Here is a 19406-nt window from a genome sequence, read left to right on the forward strand (position 1 = left end):
TTTCACTTTTAATTGGAAGTTATCGCTCAGATTTAAAACTGGGTTTTTTATCTTCACACTCATTTCGCAATACGCGGACATACGTGCAACATACATACATACATACATACATACATACATACATACATACATACATACATACATACATACATACATACATACATACATACATACATACAAACATACATACATACATACATACATACATACATGCATGCATGCATGCATGCATACATGCATACATACATGCATGCATGCATGCATACATGCATACATACATACATACATACATACATACATACATACATACATACATACATACATAAATACATACATACTTACATACATACATACATACATACATACATACATACATACATACATACATACATACATACATACATACATACATACATACATACATACATACATACATACATACATACATACATACATACATACATACATACATACATACATACATACATACATACATACATACATACATACATACATACATACATACATACATACATACATACACACTCGGAACAACTATTTAGGGTCAAATATGTCTTTGAGTGAGTACCAGCTCTGCCGAGTGCTTGTCGGATGACACTCGCTTGCACGGAGATGCACCGTCTATGTGCCGAAGCGCAAGAGAGACGCCCCGCGACGAGTCTTTCCGGAAGCTCGGCCATAAATCTATCCTCTATCTTCAAGCCCGAAGGGATTAGCGCTAATGCCGTTCAAGTCGGACCGCTGACACAGTCTAAGCTCAACAGATTCGGCCGCGCCGGCGCTTCAGAGAGCGTGCAAATGGGAAAGAGAGAAAAGGAAAGCAACAGCCTGCTGCGTCAGCGCTCGGCTCGCCTTGACTTATCGAACGAAGAGCGATGGCTTCCGACCGTAATCGAAGGCTTCGGTGTCACTGCCGCCGCCGACTCTGCGCAGAAGCTTCTGCTAAAGGCAAGCGTCCTTCTTCCGCACGCAGCTTTGGTGCGGCGTGTAATGGGGACCGAATAATTGCGTTAGGGCCGCTCATTGGCCCCGCTGCTGAATAATGGCGCGGCCGATCTTGCGCGTCACGTGACTACGAGCTTTTCCAGCAGGGCCAGCCTGCGCCTTGTCGACCTCGTTTCTTGCTGTTTCAGCACCACCACCTCGTGCAGCTGGCCTCACTTTCTTTCTTTGTTTTCTTTCTTTCTTTCTTTCTTACAATCTTGTTTTCTTTCTTGTTTAGCTGTTCATCAGGCCACACTATGCTTGCTAGCCGGTTTCCCTTGCTTGACCTCGTTACCGTCGTTTCCTAGCACCGACCTTAACCACGGTGTGACCCTGATCTTGGCCTTACCGTTATGGGGAGGATTTTACAGGAAGTTTAACATTTTGCAGGGCGACAAACCGAACTTTTTTTAATGAGTAAGAACTGGGAGTGTTAAAGCGTGGAAATACGTATGCGAAGTGGGGGAAGCCAGTCACATCGCATATATTTATATATGCGTCATCTCCCTCGTACAGAGGCAAGAGGGTGTGTTCAGTGGGTTCCTAAACAACACTTTAAAGTGTGGTGAGCGTGGTTTAATTGATGAATCCGGGACCCCAAGGAGGCGCGACGTAATGCTGGCGCATTTATCTCGCATTTACGAATTTACTGCTCAGTACATACTTATCGAAGTAATGAATCAGGGATTTCACATGAAAAGATTAGGAGAGACTTACCTTAGTCACGCATCATTGTCTCTGTCAGAGTGCAAATTTCAATATCTTTGCATTACGAGTGTTAATCTCAAGTAGTGTCTTTTTGTTCTTTGCTTTTTTGCTTCCCTACCTCTTGATATGTTAAACTAATGTCTTTAGATCTTGTTATGTTCATATGCTTCGGTATTTGCAATCACCTGTATATATATATATGTTGATAGTTTCAATAAATACTTAGTTGAGAGTTAGCGCTCGTCCTGTCTGCTTCTAGTCTCTGTCTGTGTCACTTCGCGCTACAATTCAAGATCATGTTACCACACCAACTCGCCCAACTTTCTATCCCTTTGGAAGAAAATTCATCGATTATAAAAGAAACTGCAGCAGTACTATGCCCAAATGTATTGAATCATTTGAAAAGGCTCGTGTGTAGCGATTGCATTGCACCATATTCCCCGAGTGGAGCGTTTGCTAAGTGTCGAGTTTTGGGCAGTAGCGAACCAAACTCCTAGCACTTTCCAAGGGTGTGTGAATTGCCTAATGCAGTTCATAGCTTCACTACCTTTCATGTACGAGTTGCTCGGATTGATATGCACCTGCGAACGTGTTTTTTTTCCCTAGCGTTTTTTCAATAGTTCACGCCACAAGCAGCACGGTCTCCGTCAGGTGGTATGTGAAATTGTGCATGCCAGGTAGTACATTAAAAGCAAAAACGATGATAAAAATAATGTTCCCGTGTTGTGTACGTGATATTGTCTTTATCGTATTGTGGCTTTGGGAATCTGCTTCTATTGTCACTGTCTTCTTTTGATTGCTTTATGATAACGTCGTTCTGTGTTCATTAACTGTCCGTCTGCTCTTTCTCCTGCAGTACTAGGCGCAAAAGTATTCACAACTATGTATGTAACCGCACTCACCTATTCAAGAGCCAAGGAGGAGCTGGCGCCGCATTATGCGCCAACATCAGCCTTCTGCCGCGTCAATAAAAAAGCCACAATGATAAGACATAACAAAGACAAGGAGCAGAAACAATGGAGTAAAACAAAAGCGAGTAACGTATAGAGATACCAAGAAGGACACCTCATATGATTTTCAGGGTCTCTCGTTCAAGTGTACCATGGGGAACTCCCATGTCCTTTTTGCCTTGACTAGTTAATCTATTATTGCGTCATACTTTCCAGAATATATAGGTTTGGGGCAATAATCTAAATCTCGCTTCACTAGCGGCAGTCCGAAAAAAAATTTTTGCTTACGTTCTTTTTTTTTATCTACTCGTCTGTTAACTACTAATACCCGGAAAGTATGCCTGTTATAGAGCCTGTCTGATCCTCAAAAGGAACTCATAGCAGAGCCCTGAACGAGTAAAAAAAAAACAAATATGGCATATACTGAGGACCACTAAATTAACTAAAGTCTTCGCTATGGGAGTGGGAATATCCTTCTGGGACGTCTTGTATGTCTTATTCTACGTTTCCCTGAATTTATTTATCTCCTTTTCTTTTTGGTAAAGTTATCTAGGAAGCGATAACGCAATATATTATTCTCATATATACGAACTGAGGTGCATGTGGAAAAGTACGGAAACTGTTGAATTGTGCTTTTACCGCAAACCTTTAAAAAAGTCGAAATAATTCGGTTTACACCGTTGTCTTGTCACATACAACAGAAATCGCCAGCGCAAATGCGTTTCGAAAAGAGTGAGATGACACGAAACGCCAAGGTTCAACCCCAACGTGCCAACGCAACAAGTGATGTTACATATTCATTTCTGTGTGTAGGCATACAAACGTGGTTTTTACCACAAAAGATTCCAGAAGGCGGTCATTCTGCTTACTTTAAAGGGTGTGTTGCAGGGCTAGTTAGTTTATACTTGCAGGGTTAACAGGCAACTCTGTTTATGTTCAGCATCTAACAGTGACCGTTAAACACAAATATAGCAGGTTTTCAAGTTGTTAACATTCCAAAAGGTGATAAGAACCGACTTCAATAGCGACTACATTCGTTGTCTGCGCGTCTTGAAATAATATGTTAAGAACAAGAAAAATGCGCTCAACAGACAGTAAAGGGAGCAATATGAAGTTAAACTGTATTAGTAAATTGTGTTTCCGCAATGGAGGAGAGACCGCCGCTATTGTGAGAGTAGTCGTCACTTGCCAGAATCGCGCAAGAAAGATGTACAAGTGGTGGCGTCACCACGAAGGTAAACCGTTTTCAACCATTGTGACCAAGGAGGCAAGCACTGCTCACGAAACGTGTGTTTAAGTTGTTCCCGTTCTACGAGAAAGATGATGACTCGAAGCTTAAGCGCATTCCAGCCACTTTCGTATGCACACTCGCAACTCACAGCGCCCTTTCTTCGTCTACGTTAGGTTAGGTTAGGTAACACACAACACGGTTCAACCAACACAGGCACAGCACATATTCAAAGGAGCACCGAATGTCCTGCACTGGACTCGTAAATCCACTCTCATTCACTTGCCGATAAAACTTTGAAAAGGAAGCTTGCATCGGATCTGCGCAATCTTTATTCGTTACTGTTCGTCGCTTTCAAGTAAAGCAGATAGTACCGGCTGCCCTTGAGACAGCTCTGTCAGCGTGAGCACACGTAGGCGGAGCGGAAAGCTCCTTTCGCCGTGTGTGGAAAACGAAACTTAGCCGGGCGAGCCCAACCACGCGCACGGTAACGCCCGTTTCCAATGCTACGCGTATACATATCCTCGCGAGCGAGCTCATCGATGCGAGGCGCGTCCATCGGCTGAACCAACGCCGAGGTGATGGCCGATGACTAGGCTGCGATTTTTCTTTTACGCCTCTTGCATCCGTTTTTTTATATATATTTATGTACCCTGTCCGAAAGCACCGGAAGTGATGAAAGACAGGCGCGCATGTTCGTTCGTGTGATCCGTGGAGTGACGTCATCGAAAGCCACGTTCGGCGGATCCGACGCAACGACCTCTAAGTGGGCGTCTCCCTTGAAACTTCAAGCTCCGGCAAAAAGGCTTGAGCAATCTCCGGGGTGTCTCCTCGCAAAGGCGCACGCGCGTAACTTGTTGCGACTAATTTTGCCCCGTCGCGGGATACATCCTATCCTTATTTAGTGCGAAGCTTTCGCCACGGTGACTTACTCCGCAGTTACAACGTTGTGCCCCTGAGAACAAGGTTACGGGCGCGGCTCCCGCACTCCTCCTCCAACCCTCCCCCCACCCCTTCTCCCACTGGGACTTGTGTGCGGGTACCGTCAGGTGGTTACCAGCGAGATTAAATTGATGTGCTCCGCCATGGCTCTCTCCGAGCCAGGCTGTTTTTGTTTGGGACGCCAATAAGTTAATCAAGACTTCATTTCCCTTTCGCTTATCGTTGCGACACTTCAGTGGAAAACAACCAATAATTTACCCTGCGCCCTTCTTGGCTTCGTTATACGTTGGCCTCTTGTTACGTTTGCGACTAACCAAAAATCAGGCCACTCGATTCCCCTTCTTCTCGTGAACACTGCTGATTAAGTTCTACAAATACGAGGGGAGCATATACTTAAGGTCGCATCGGAGACGGATTCGTGTACTGCGATGTCATACTTTCTCCTGATTGACCGCCCCCTCTCGAAAGGAATTTCGCTTGCTTAACCGTACTCCAGAGCCACCGCTGCACCTACAGCTGCCTCCGCTACTCCACTACAGCTAGACAGCTGTTTTATTCTGGCACCGTCGAGAACGAAGAACACGGCACACCTAATGGTGATCATATCTGCAGATGATGGTTAGAACGTATGTATAAATAGCAAGGAATTTGTGAAGGATATTGTTCCAAGCATTTGTGAGACACGCGAGTGTTCTTTTTTTCATATGTGCAGCAATATTCTCATAATTCGATAAATAGAACGTCAAAGATTTATATTGTACTCCTCGTATGCGCCAGCACATGTGTGTGTGTGTGCGTATGTGCGCGTGCGTGCGTGCTTGTGTGCGTGCGTGTGTGCGTGCGTGCGTGCGTGCGTTATAGAGGGAGCGAGGCCTTTAAAACCGTCAGGCGTGGGGAAAAGGGAATAAAAAAGAACAAGCAGAGATACAAAAAAGAAGAACAAAATGATGACGTCGCCATATATTGTCGCTCCCCCCCCCCTCCCACATACACTTAATGATACAAAACAATAAGAACGAAACCGATACATGAGGTCTTGTCGCGCGTAGCGTCACAAATTGACAGCTTTTCATTGTTGCTTCCACTATCTATTCAGCTACCCGCTTTTGCAACAAAAGATGGCCGCTACAAGATTGATTCGAATTTCGAAAAGCGGGCCGCTAATGTGTCCTCGGATGTCGTGCGTAATACGTGTCAGGCCTCGCATGTGAGAGAGGTACATTTGGGACTCCTAACACAGCTCGACGTGGACGGCGATAGACCCTCGAGTGTGAGTCGGGGTGTCAGGGACAACGAGAAAGAAGAAAAAATAAATCCTCACCGCAGCCCATAAATACGGCTCGAATACATGCTTTTACTTCCAACGTAGGATACCGAGGCGATGAACAGTCATAGGCGCCGCAAGCGGATTCGGAGCGGAAAAAAACGTTTCATTTTGCGTCTTCCGCTCTTCATATTTCACAAAAAATTGTATAAAACATATAAAACTTCATATGTATCACTCTAACTACGTCTGGTTCTTTCTCCCTGCGAAAGCTGAACACGAAAACATACGTTTTTTCTTTTTCTTCTCGACAAGTAGACACGAAAGAAGGAAAGAGCAAGATGTGAATTTTAGGCTGGCTTCTCGTCGCTTGGGCGGCCGGTCGCTTTGCAGGGCCCTGTTCTTTTGTGTGTGTTGATAAAAGACTTATCGAGCCAATATGGCTTCGCAGCACGGCATGTGATTCCTCGCACGCTCAGCCTTTTCTTTTTTACTTCATTAAAGTTTTGCGACATCTCGTGTACATCGACCGAAGGCGACACGGCTTCTCCTTTTTTTTTTTTTTGCTCGAAGTTAGCTCTCCGCGCAAACGCTCTCGCTTTGGATCGCAGCGGCCGACATTTTTTATCGGAGCCTTACGGCGTCAGTCGGTCGCTTTAGCGAGTCTTTCAACTCGCTTCCCCAGACATAGCCGACTAAATGGATGAAATGCAGAGTTTGAAAAAAATTCGTTTGCTCGGGCAATGGTTCTGGCGCAGCTATGTTAAAACGTGGACATTGACCACGTAAGAACGGGGGGATGTTGAAAAGATCCCGTTGATAATGTGGGCAGACCATCGCTCTCACCACTGGCCAAGCGCGAAAAGCCTGAAAAAGCATAGAATCGGAAAAGGCATCGCTACAAAATACCGGCCCTAATCTACATCTTTCGCACACCAGTAAAACAACTTCCTTCTTATTCCATACAACGACCATACTTGCGAGTCCAAGAAAAGAACGTGCTATACCTAGTAAATTGTTAAAAAGAAAGAAAAACGTAACAGATGCGCGCACACACACACACACACACACACACACACACACACACACACACACACATATATATATATATATATATATATATATATATATATATATATATATATATATATATATATATATATATATATATATATATACGTACACCAGGTGTTACCAAGAACACTCACAATTTTTTAAAAGTTGCTTGTCACAGATAGCACAAGTCTAGTTCATAAGGTGGACTACTCGAAGTGGCGGACCCTAATTACACAGGAAATTGAATTGCATAATCGCCTAATTAACAAAGATACGCTAATTAATGTTATAACAAGTTATCTTGTGGCCCATATATTGCAATTTACAAGTTCTAGCCGTGAATGTTGCAAGGCAGATTGACTTGCAACGAATTTTCAGGGTGACACCAGTTTCGAGATTTTCCCCAACTTCGCGGGGAAATGCATTGGCGTTCCAGTTACTTTCTTAACAAAACGTCGTTATTCTTTAATGTAACACAGACAGACAGACAGACAGACAGACAGACAGACAGACAGACAGACAGACAGACAGACAGACAGACAGATAGATCGATAGATAGATAGATAGATAGATAGATAGATAGATAGATAGATAGATAGATAGATAGATAGATAGATAGATAGATAGATAGATAGATAGATAGATAGATAGATAGATAGATAGATAGATAGATAGATAGATAGATAGATAGATAGATACCGATCTGACGCCCGCACAAGATTCAGAACGCGAATTCACAATATCTGTCTAAATAGATATCTAACAAGACAGTTGTTTATTGCAGATGCGATTGAACATGCTTTTGGATTATCCAATGAAATAAAATATTAGCGACCTATTTCTCTTGGATTTTATTCTAACCTATCGTAATACACCGTATCAGTCGTAATGTACGACTTCTTTACGAATGCAATAGATTCTTTTTCTCGTGTGCACTTTTCCATGTAAGCCTGCATTCAATTTATGCCTTTAATTGTTCTGACGTTCTTGCTTACCGCAGTATCAGTTCTTACAATTTGACTCTTTCTGTTGTTCGTCTTTCTGTGTGTTTCTTTATATTTCCTTGAGAAGTCATAACTATTTGCCTTAACTTTTAATAGTTACAACTGTTAATAAATTCCGTCATGTGAATTGATTGGTAATTATAATTGAAGAGATTATAAATAGATCGAAAGGAAAGTGGGCGAAAGGCTTTAAAAAATACATTGTTGTACCACTTATTTTATTTAACAAAACGCCTTCCTCAGTATTTGTTCCAAGTCGGCAAGTCTTTAAAAGTCGTCGGCTACAATGCGTAAATTGCATTAGGCTACCTAAAGCAAATTATTTAAAAGCTCATTTGCGAAGATTTGTTAATATGCGAAATATCCCTTTTAATGTCTTGCGGAAATAATGTCTGCCTCTGGCAGTAATCCAGCTCCAGAAATACAACTACACACACACACACACACACACACACACACACACACACACACACATATATATATATATATATATATATATATATATATATATATATATATATATATATATATATGTATATATAGATATATATATATATATATATATATATATAATCAGGGAATATATTAAACGGGAAGGCGTTGCGCTTAAGTACGCACATGGCATAGGGGGCCCCCATATATATATATATATATATATATATATATATATATATATATATATATATATATATCGGGACAATAAACCCCACAATTTGAATGTTTAACTAGCGCAAACATGCGCAGTCGACCTCAGTGTCCGCGCAGGAAGCGCGTCGAACGAGCCACGGAGGCGAGTCGAGGCGAACGCGAGGTTTCTCGAAAGTGGCCTCGAAGCAAGCCGTGGCTTCAAAAAAAACAACAAAAATAAAGGAACCGCAGAACCAGAGAGCCCTGTGCGCTCAGTTATCGATCACGCCCATGCGTGCGCGCAGCCCCTCCCCCCCCCCCCCCTCGTCGGCGCCGGGGCCGGGCCAGCTGGCCACCCATGCCAGTCGTAGTCCCGCGCTGGTCCCACGCTTTGATTGCGTGGCGGCGGGCCCAGGACTGCGGGACCCGCACTCTCCTCGCAGATCATCATCATCAGCAGCAGCAGCAGCAGCCTGGTTACGCCCACTGCAGGGCAAAGGCCTCTCCCATACTTCTCCAACTACCCCGGTCATGTGCTAATTGTGGCCATGTCGTCCCTGCAAACTTCTTAATCTCATCCGCCCACCTAACTTTCTGCCGTCCCCTGCTACGCTTTTCTTCCCTTGGAATCCAGTCCGTAACCCTTAATGAGCATCGGTTATCTTCCCTCCTCATTACGTGTCCTGCCCATGCCCATTTCTTTTTCTTTATTTCAACTAAGATGTCATTAACTCGCGTTTGTTCCCTCACCCAATCTGCTCTTTTCTTATCCCTTAACGTTATACCTACGGTATCATTCTTCTTTCCATAGCTCGTTGCTTCGTCCTCAATTTGCGTCGTCTGCGTCGATATCTGCGTCGTCCTCGCAGATATCTTAAGCCTACACAGTATAGCACTGTTTCGCACCCTCAATTCCGTAATGCCCAATGTATTGTGAAGATTAGCTACGTGCTATTCTGACGCCTCAAAAGTATGGCGAAATGTAACGAGTCGGTACGCTTGGAGAGAGCTTTCAGTTGTGAGTAGTTCAGAAGACCGATTACTAATTTATTGATTACTCTACCAGTTAGATTACACTTATTCTGACATTTTATTGCGCTTGCTTTGCCACGCTGTGTAACGTCATAATAGGTAGCATTTAATTATTTTACTGCCCGAATTGGTTACTTGGTTAATACGGGCTGAATGGCGCAAAAGCGACTACGGCCATGATGGGCCAGCCACACGGTATTATCCCGAATTGGCTTATCCGTTACCGAAAGAAATAAAAGTCGACAAGTCGCACTGATTTTGCTTGATGTAGAACTGTGTTTGTCTAGGCATTACAGGGTTAAGGGTGCCGCTTAGTGGCTATAACACCTTCACCTTTTGGGAGGCAAGTTCTAATCGGTGATGAGTACGAATGAAGTCAACTGTTTTGACGACTATTTTGTGGCACGTAAATCTGACGACGCAAAATTGCTTGTCAAAGTAAACAGACGACATGAAAATCTGCCATGAAGGGAAAGAACTTGCGTAGCTATCATTTTACAACTCTGGTGTCAGGTATTTCGGTGCTAACCACGTTGTGGGAATCGGTACATATTAAAAAGAAGAACTTTTGTAGCCATTCCTGCCGAACTCTGGTGTCGTGTTTGTCGTGTTTCGGTGTTCACCAGGTGGACGTAATTAGTACAAGTTTTTATTTACGACCGCTCTCATTGCAGACGTAGTTTGAGCGAGCTGAACATAGCATCCGGTGAAGAAACAGATGTTTACCGCCTTTACAAAAAGGTTGTCAGCCATAGAACAAACCAACACCCTTGACTATGCAAGAACATTTCACTCTGAGTAAAGCGGGCCTACCCTCCACCCTCCCCCCTTGGGGCTTACATATCTGGTTCTCAAACGAAAATTTACACCTATCTTGCATGTATTCCCTTTCTATAACTCTGTGCCATCAGTGCGTCCAGGTCACGAACGGTAAACGCGCTACCAGCGTGACGTAGCATTCTTCACGGGAAATTATCGAGCGCAGAATTTTTCAGGAGAAGAAACGCAAGACAGACACCTGAAGTTTGTTATTTGTGTACAAGACACGCCCCAAAAGGCTTTAACGTGTTCTAAGGTATTTACTGCGTACACAAGATCTACAGACGTCACTTTTTCTTCACTAATGGGGTTTTACGTGCCAAAACCCCGATCAGATAATGAGGCGCGCCATAGTGAGGGACTGCGGAAATTGGGCCATCTGTGGTTCTTCAACGTGCACCTAAGTCTAAGTACAAGGGCGTTTTCGCATTTCTCTTCCATCGAAATGCGGTCGCCGTGACCGCGATTCGATCCCGCGACCTCATGCTTTGCAGCCCGTCGCTTTTTCTTCAGGGAAGTTGATAGGCCGTTTATTAACAGCCTATATAGACTTGTTCTCCTGAAACCGTTTTCCATTCCCAGTGGTTTTGCAGTGCGGAAAAACTTCCACGTGAAATTGCACAATTCAACGTGGACGAACTTAGGCGCATAAGCGAAAGGGACCATCGCTGTATTCCGACTTTATACTGAAGGAAGCTTGTAATGAGTACGCAACCTGGTGACATCTCGGACCATGTGGCTCACGGCGCGGGAGATTTTCCTTGAAATACCGTTTGTTGTCTTGCACGTTAATTGCTTTTTTCTTTGTTTATTGCTTGAACACTTGAGTTGAAATAAAAGCAGGTAATTTCCCCCCCATGCTTTCTTCCTCTTCATTGTCTGTTGGCTTCGTATCTCTGTCCGCAAGAAAAATAAAAGACCCGTCGCTTCCTCTAATTCTCGCTTTGCGGGCTCGTGAGTTGTGTCATTCAGCGGCCGTTGTGATGGTAGCGACGACAGCGCACTCATCGTCAGACAAGATAGCGACAGCACGCAGCGTTTCCTACAAAGATTACTAGAAGGAACTCCGGTGCCGCTGCCTACGGAAGGTAAAAGCGTGGCAGTTCAGCCAGCACGGCAGGCTAGCAGATGGATTTGCCCAAACGTCATCCTCGTGGCTTGAAACGGCTTTCTGACTTTGCAAATTGCTAATTTTCAAAACAAAAAGAATATATCGCGTTAGAAATGCAACAATGAGCTATTATTTTACGTGGGCGCAAAGTCTCGTTACCATCATCCATGTTTAACAAAAATAGAGAGAGAGTGATAGGGACGATAAGGAAAACGGAAGAAGCGTGCAGGCAGGCTGAGCGCGGGGTGGTTTTCTGGACATTTTCAAATTCCGCCGCATTGTCGTATGCTGCAGTTGCGGCGCTTTGAGCAAATCAGAGAGGCCATAGCAGCCCTCTGGGCCAATCAAAGCTGACCAGATTGCAAGTTCGACAGTGTGGCTGAATTTGAGTTTGCTCAGAATAGCAAGCACCCCACGGTTGGATTGCTGCGAAACTTAGTGGAGAAAACATAGCAAATGAATCTACAAGGACGTGCGAAGCCGCAAGAACGAATGTAACACATATCCCTGCCCATGTAGTACCCGTCATTCCAATGGTAGTTAAATGTTCGCAGTGCCAAAGTTCCCTCCAGTACTTTTTAGTAGGGAACTACTCAAACTACCGGTGTGAGGCCGAGTACGCTTTCTTTTCGGCTGGCCGAAATTCGCCTGCCAGCGGCCTTCTTTCTCTCTTTCTCTCTCTTCTCCTCGTTCATTCGTTTTTTTTTTTTTCGGTGGTGTGCAGTGCCCTCTGGTGGAGTCGCGCTCGGTGGCCGCGACGGCGCCTCCGCTACGGCTGCTGACGCGAGCGCGCCCACGACCTACTCTTTCCCTCTCTTTCTCCTTCCCTTCTCCACTCCTCTCCCTCCTTCCTTACCGCGCGCGCGTGTCCACCGCCACGCAGCTCTCCTTCGCGCAAGCCGCGGGCGAACGCCGCTTTCCTCTTTTTGTTTTCCTTCGTTCGTTCTTTCATTTGCGTACGCTCTTTCTTTCGCTCTAGCTCTTCTCTCGCTCAACCGTTTCCTTTTGATTCGCCTCTCTCCATCCCCCTCCTCCCTCCTCCCCCCTCCCCCCCCCCTCCCTCGGTGGCCAGTTTGAACGCGGCGGCAGCTGGCACGGACGCCAGTCGCGCGAGGGCTATCGCCAACCGCGGTTGGTCCTCTCGCGTTCGCCGACGGGGTGATCCGTATCCCCTTTCTCTCTCGGGCTCTCCGCGATTCCGCGTGGCCCAACTCGGGAGAGAAGTCTGAGCGTGGTCGCGCCGTATGCGAGAGGACGGACAACCTTCCGAAAAAAAACGTGCTCCCGCCGTCCCTCGATTACCGGCGGCGCGGTGGTCAACTCCGCCGACGCCGCCGAAGTTGACACCGCACTTTATCAACGTCGTCATGGCAATGATTGACGCTGGCGTCGTCGCGCAAGTGATCGCCTCGTCCGAGTGCAGAAGAAGGAGAATCGGTCCCAGTGTCGACCCGTGTTGGAATAGGAGCTACTTTTGCGAGCCTCTTCTTCTTCGGCGTGTCATCGTCCGTCAACGGGACCTTTCGACGGCAAGGGGAAGCGACGGCGACGGGTCGTGCGTCTACTGTCACCGCCGCGAGCAGGGCAGTATCTTCGTCTCCAGGTGAGCCGCTGGCCGGATTCGCAAATCGGGGCGCCGAAAATAAGTTTCGGAGAGTGCGAGACCGGGTGAGCGCCGTGTAGTACGCACCAGATGCCAGGAAGCTTAGAACGAGCTGTGTCAACCGTCTTCCTGTTTCCGGATCATAAATTCTGGCTCAAGTGACTGCGTGAGGCAAACGAGCACGAGATGCCGCGATCGATTGTTCAGCTGCGTGTGATTTTTCGACGACGCCGAAATTTTGCAGCCATCCTGATTTGTACAGTTATATCTTTTCATTACGTCGGCAGCCCTGATATGTTGCGCTGTGTTCTTTCTTTAGGGCGGATGTCACTGAGCAGATAATAGGAAAGAAAGAAATGTATAGAGTGAAAGGGAACGTTTCTTGCTATCTTTTCTGTGATGGCAAAATAGACTATACTGCTTTAGAGCCTACGATCCTAAAAGCTCGCAGAATTATTAGTCTTTGTGGGCTGGATGTCTCTGGGAAAGCTGTGGTGCTACTGCTTAAGCTGCGAGGTTGCCTATTGTGTGATGAGAAAAAATGGACAACTAGGTCTTGCTGAACAATCGCCGGTATAATGTAATGAAACAAAACAAATTATTTTAGATTGTGCAGTTTATAGATTACAATTGAGCAGAGCGTCCCGCATGCTCGTCGCTAATTGTTTGCCTCCTGTACAGTTCTCAGTTTGTCTGTACAGTTGCTCTCAGATAAAACTGCTAGAAACGTCGGGACTTAATATTCTCCCCCTTGCGTAGTTTACAACTGACGGCTGCTGTCGTGAACATCAGAAAACCTGAACAGCGGGCCAGGCCTTCCTTACGCCCTCCCACATATTTACTTTATTTACAACACATTGCAGAAGTTCGGCTGACGACCAAACAGGTTAGCAAGCAACTCGAAAGCAACAAAATAAGACACAAAAGAAGCGATCAACAAACTGCAGATTATGTTTCTGCAGACAGGAAAAAAATAATTTAAAAAATATGACTTAGTGAACACGTCGTAATAGCAATCAAGCTTCAAGTGCGATGGTCAAAAAACGAAAAATAAGAAAAAAAAACGCAGATCAGATTCAAAATGGCACTGTAGGGTAACACGCGTTCCTCAAAATCGCAAACATCACGCGCAGTCAATCTTCACTAACACCACCCACTCTAAGTCCTGTCTATCCAAGAAATCTCTTACTAGCTAAACCGGATATTAGTGAGTAGGTGTTCAACGAACGTAAACGTGGGTGGGGCTCTTGGGACACCGTCAGTCGAACTGCCACTATGCGTGGGTGATGTTGCCACGGGATAGGAACTGTCCGAAAGAGGATTTCCTATACCTCACGTTGCCTCCCCCATTATGATTGCGACGTGCGACGTTCATGACATCCACATTCGCGCGTTCTAGTATCATTGCTTGCTTCCCCTTTGTATGTTACATTTTTTTCCCTTGTGTCAAAACAATGGGGCAATTACTCCTACTTGGACATGCTGGGCTAATGGATACTGGGCGAAGATGGACTAAAAGACATAAGCACTATTTAAGGTACACATTAATGTACGCAGCTGTCAGTTCATTACAATAACTGCAAAACGTGTACAACCTTCTTCCTTTAGAGGATAACCTTTATTGAGTTTTCACCTAGATAAATCACCTTGTTAAGCTCGTTACATTAACCAATGGCCCGTAATGAGGACTTGTCATTCAAAGTGTTCGAACGTGCAAAAGAAAAGTGCTCGGTTACTGCTTTACCTGACTGCCCAGTCTTGACAGTCGTAACACTTTTGGTTTTAGACTCGCTAGTCATGCAGTTCTACACATACTACACATCGATGCAAGGAGATTGAGTCGGGATGCTCTTGCCACTCCAGGCTCTGATAAAATCTTGAGCATGCGTTCCTCATTAGCTTAGCAGCACTAAAATTAAGATGGAGTAATGGTCTACTCAATTCTTAAAATAAACTATACGTTGACAGTCACCGTTGAACTACACTGAATCAGAAGAAACGAAACCTTCTTTAAAAGTCGCAGTTCCGCCCGAAAGGCGAAGCATCGAATGCGATAGCATATTAGTAGACAGCTATGCAAAGTAAGGTTAGTAGCTTTATCGGCCGTGTAAACTTGGAAACATTCGCTTATTAACTTAATTAACAAGCACGGTGTCAGCGCTGTGTCATCGAGTGACATCTCACTCGATGACCGCACTGACTCGCTGTCAAAATGCCGGAGTGAGCAAGTGAGGCAGCAGCAGCGAGCGAAGTGACCTTCGCGCGGTCTATCGCTTCAACGCAAGACCGGCGAGAACACAGCGCGCACAAAGGTACGAGCCGCCTGCAGATCCTTTTCAAGATACAGCTCGTACGCGGCGGTGCAAAGTACGCACTTTTTTGGCGCATACGAAGCCGCCCCCCTACCTCTGGTGCGCTGCCTCCCCGCTTTCCTCCATACATGTAGCGCGTGACTCCGCCGCGATCGTCAGTTCCTCTTGCGTACCGTCGCGAAATGCGCACTTGCTGCCGGAGCCTAATACGGAGCACCACGACGACGGCGACGGCAAGAATGCGCCTAGAATGTTCATATAATCGCTGCCTCAATAAAACGCAATTTAGATGCATTGTCTGCTCGCCATGTTTCACATTTTCGTTGCTAAAGCCATGGCCGACATTTACAAGCATGGTGAGCGTGGCCTAAACTGTCGAACAGACTATATATATATATAAAACAAGGAAAGGCACGAGGTTCCAAAGTCGGGCTCTGTTGGCAACCCTGCACGTGGAGATGGCGACCTGCGCATTTTCCCGCTACATCCGACGTCCAGGTGCGCGCGTGGGTGTCCCCGGCCGGTTTTATTAGGACTGATCGTTCTTGCAGGATCAATGAGAGAACCCGTGGTAATCTTCCCCGTTGTTATGGAAGGAAGAAATATTACGCTTCCTGCAACCGCCCCCCTCCCCCACCCTTCGCTTTTCTTTTGGAGGGGGGGGGGGACGAAGACACCGAGCATATATAAAGAAATGGTGAAGCAGAACCGTAGAAATAAATTACAGCTTCTTCCTGTCGAATGGACACACTGGTAGGAGGGATTTATATCCCTCCTACGCACACTGAAAGCAAGAAATATATGCAGATCCAACGCACATGTAGGAAGTGAAGCATTTGGGGAAGCGGCTATGTGGCTATAAATGTAAATGCGATGCGTGGAATTTCCTTCATTGTCATGCTATACTACGTGTAATGTCATGCACTGTGAATGTTTACGCAACCCGCAGGTCACAACCCTTGTGTCGCAAAATGCTTTATGCTTGTTGACTGCGCCGTCCATAAAATATACACACGCCGCAACGAGAACGGCAGTTTACGGGAATGCATATACTTTTAAGACGCCGCCGGAGCGATGTCACGAAGGCGATGTTTGATGTTTTTCGAGAGTAAACACGGTAAGGAGATGTGCGTGCTGAGAGAAGTAGGACGTAAAAATAAAGTGAGGAGGTTAACCATTATTAGCCCATCCACAGTGGCGTAGCAACAGCGGGGGCCGGGGGGCCGTGGGCCCCGGGTGCAAGGGGCCAGAGGTGGGGGGGGGGGAGGGAGGGTTGTCATATACGTCTGAAGACACCCGAAACTTGATATCCTCGCCTTCCTCGACTATAGCCGGGGGGGGGGGTGACAGAAGACCTATGGGCCCCGGGTGCCAGACGACCTAGCTACGCCACTGCCCATCCAACACCTTCGTTTTAGGCATGATGAAAACTAACGCGTGAACGTGCTCTTGCATGCACGTGCTCTCGCATGCACGTGCTCTCCCACGCACTAGGAGACGTGACGCAAGAGCCAGTCGTCTCAAGGAGCTACCTAGCGCTGGCACGAGTGAAATAGGCTTGGAATTGTGGCCCAGTGGTTAGAGCATCGGGCCTCCATGCTACGCGAGGCTGAAATTCGAAATCAGCAGCATATATATATATATATATATATATATATATATATATATATATATATATCGTTTTCTGCGTGTGGGCTGTTCCGTAAAACAGCAGTTCCAAGCAGCCATGGTCAGCAAAGTCCGGGAGGTTCCCTAAGAAGCCTTTGCTTTGAACTTGTCGTCTGTGTTAGAGAGAGAGGGGGGGAGTAACATTGCTTTGCAAACGACCGTCTGTCGTCCGAGACGCGTTGTCGCTGCATTGTGTGCAAACGATGCGAACAGTTAAATGGGCCGATTTGGCGACTGCCACCGACAAGGTCATTACGTGGCCTGCAAGCACCGCACCCCAGGCGGACCGGCGGCGGGCTCTTAAGTTGTTCTTAAGTTGTTTGTGATACCGGCGTGACCACCGCTTCCGCTTTAGCTCATGTGGTGGGCATCCGCTTTCACGCTGGAAGCCGAACAGCGCCTGACGCGCGTTTTGAGCGGATCCTGTAAACGTTGACGTAATTAATTACAATTAGAGGAGGATGTTGGAATACGTGGCGGTTATTCCAGACGTGAAACGTGTTTAACGGACATAAATGAAAAAACAGGATACGATACTCGTCCTGTGTGCGTCTTTATATCGTTCCACGGCTTTCTTGAGCTTCTCGAGCGCGTCTCAGGTCTGTCATTAATTGCTTGCGTCGCCCTTGAGGAATTGAGGCTTCGTACCGTGTTTATGGTGACGAAAGCTAACTTTTCTTTTTACAGAAAGCAATAAAATATAAGTAAATTCACTGGTGGATTAAGTTTTGGTGCCCGTACTTGTTCAGTATGTGGCCGCTGCTTTGCCGCCGCCCGGATTGTCGCAAAGGTGACAAACTTAAGTCCTATCTCTATGCATTGCTGAATTTATTTGTTTAGTTATTTATTTATTCATTGTTTTATTTATTTATTTACTTGCTTGCTTGGTTTTTGTTTGTTTGTACTTATATTATATTTCAAACGGCAGAATTACTTTGCATTTGAAAACAGAAAGTGAATTGAGCCTATCATCTCCTCTATAGCTTTCTAAATACGGCAAATGAGTGCGCCCATTCTTACAGCGTGAGACTACAGCGTGCAACATCTCTATTTTCCTTTGTTTTGCTAATGTTCGCTGTCTGCCAGGCGCTGCCACTCAAGCCCTTGGTGAGGCTTTGGTAGGCCTGATTTTGGTGTACGAGAATTGACATGAATAAAGGTACTATCTATCTATCTATCTAAATTTCTGACGTCACGCCATGACGTCGTCGACGTCGAGCCGCGGGCAGCGCAGAAAATAATAATACGGGACCTCGGCCTGACGTTTGACTGAAAGGTTATTGCCGTCTAATCACTCGTCCCCCTTCCACCGTCAGAACCAACGGTGATAGCGTCACCGAAGTAGATTAGTCGTGGGATTAACCTTGTCGTGACCCACGATTAGGTGGGAGAGGGTATACAGGTTGCCGGTAGGGGGAGGGCGGTGGGATGGGGGGGCAACGAGGAGGAGGAGGAGGAAGTTAGAGACAAGTTTGCAAATGAGCCCTGTCTGAAACACGGGTTTCCCGTTAATGGAGTTGAAGCACGGTCAAAATCTCATCCGTGCCTCGCAACCCCCTCTCCGCCCCTCCCCATTCTAGCGGCATCTACCCCTCCCTCTCAACCCCCCCTCCTCCCCGAGGACACTGGCCAAGTCCAGAGGCTTAATTACAGACCCACGAAGCGGAGGATAAACGGTTATGAGCACTGCCGAGGGCGCCGCGTCGTGTGGGCGCCATATGCCGTGACCCCGGGTCCGCGAGCAACGGTGAACCGGATTACGCACCCCTAGCGGGTCCATCCCAATTTCGTTGACGCCGGAATGACCTCTTCATCACTGCGGAAAACAACCGCTCCCTTTGTTTGCGTCCTGATTCTGCTGGAGCTAACTTCATTTTAGAAGGGTTCGATCAGTGTAACTTTCGGATAAAATGCCATGTAAAGGTGCCGAAGAAAGAAAAATTTTCATTCAGCATTCGAAGGAATTTCAAAAAATAATAATTTTTGAATGCCTTAACATACACAGCAAGCACTGGGCCCACTTTGGCGAAAAAAAAAACCATATCGTGAAACGTAACTCATTTTCACATTAGCTCAG

General features: G+C 46.0%; 1 protein-coding gene across 4 annotated transcripts in view; it reads left to right on the plus strand.

Moving 5' to 3' along the window:
• LOC135915671 (neuroglobin-like) overlaps positions 1-19406 on the plus strand; it is a 416057-nt gene that overhangs the window by 238725 nt on the left and 157926 nt on the right. Inside the window, exon 1 of one of the 4 annotated variants that reach the window (XM_065448805.1) lies at positions 12832-13349. The exons of the other annotated variants lie outside the window; for them this stretch is intronic. The gene's annotated coding sequence lies outside the window, so the exon portion shown is untranslated. Of the gene's footprint in view, positions 1-12831; positions 13350-19406 lie in introns of those variants that run through there. 4 annotated transcript variants of the gene reach the window in all.

This window comes from Dermacentor albipictus, chromosome 7 (assembly GCF_038994185.2).
Source record: "Dermacentor albipictus isolate Rhodes 1998 colony chromosome 7, USDA_Dalb.pri_finalv2, whole genome shotgun sequence".
NCBI lineage: Eukaryota > Metazoa > Arthropoda > Arachnida > Ixodida > Ixodidae > Dermacentor > Dermacentor albipictus.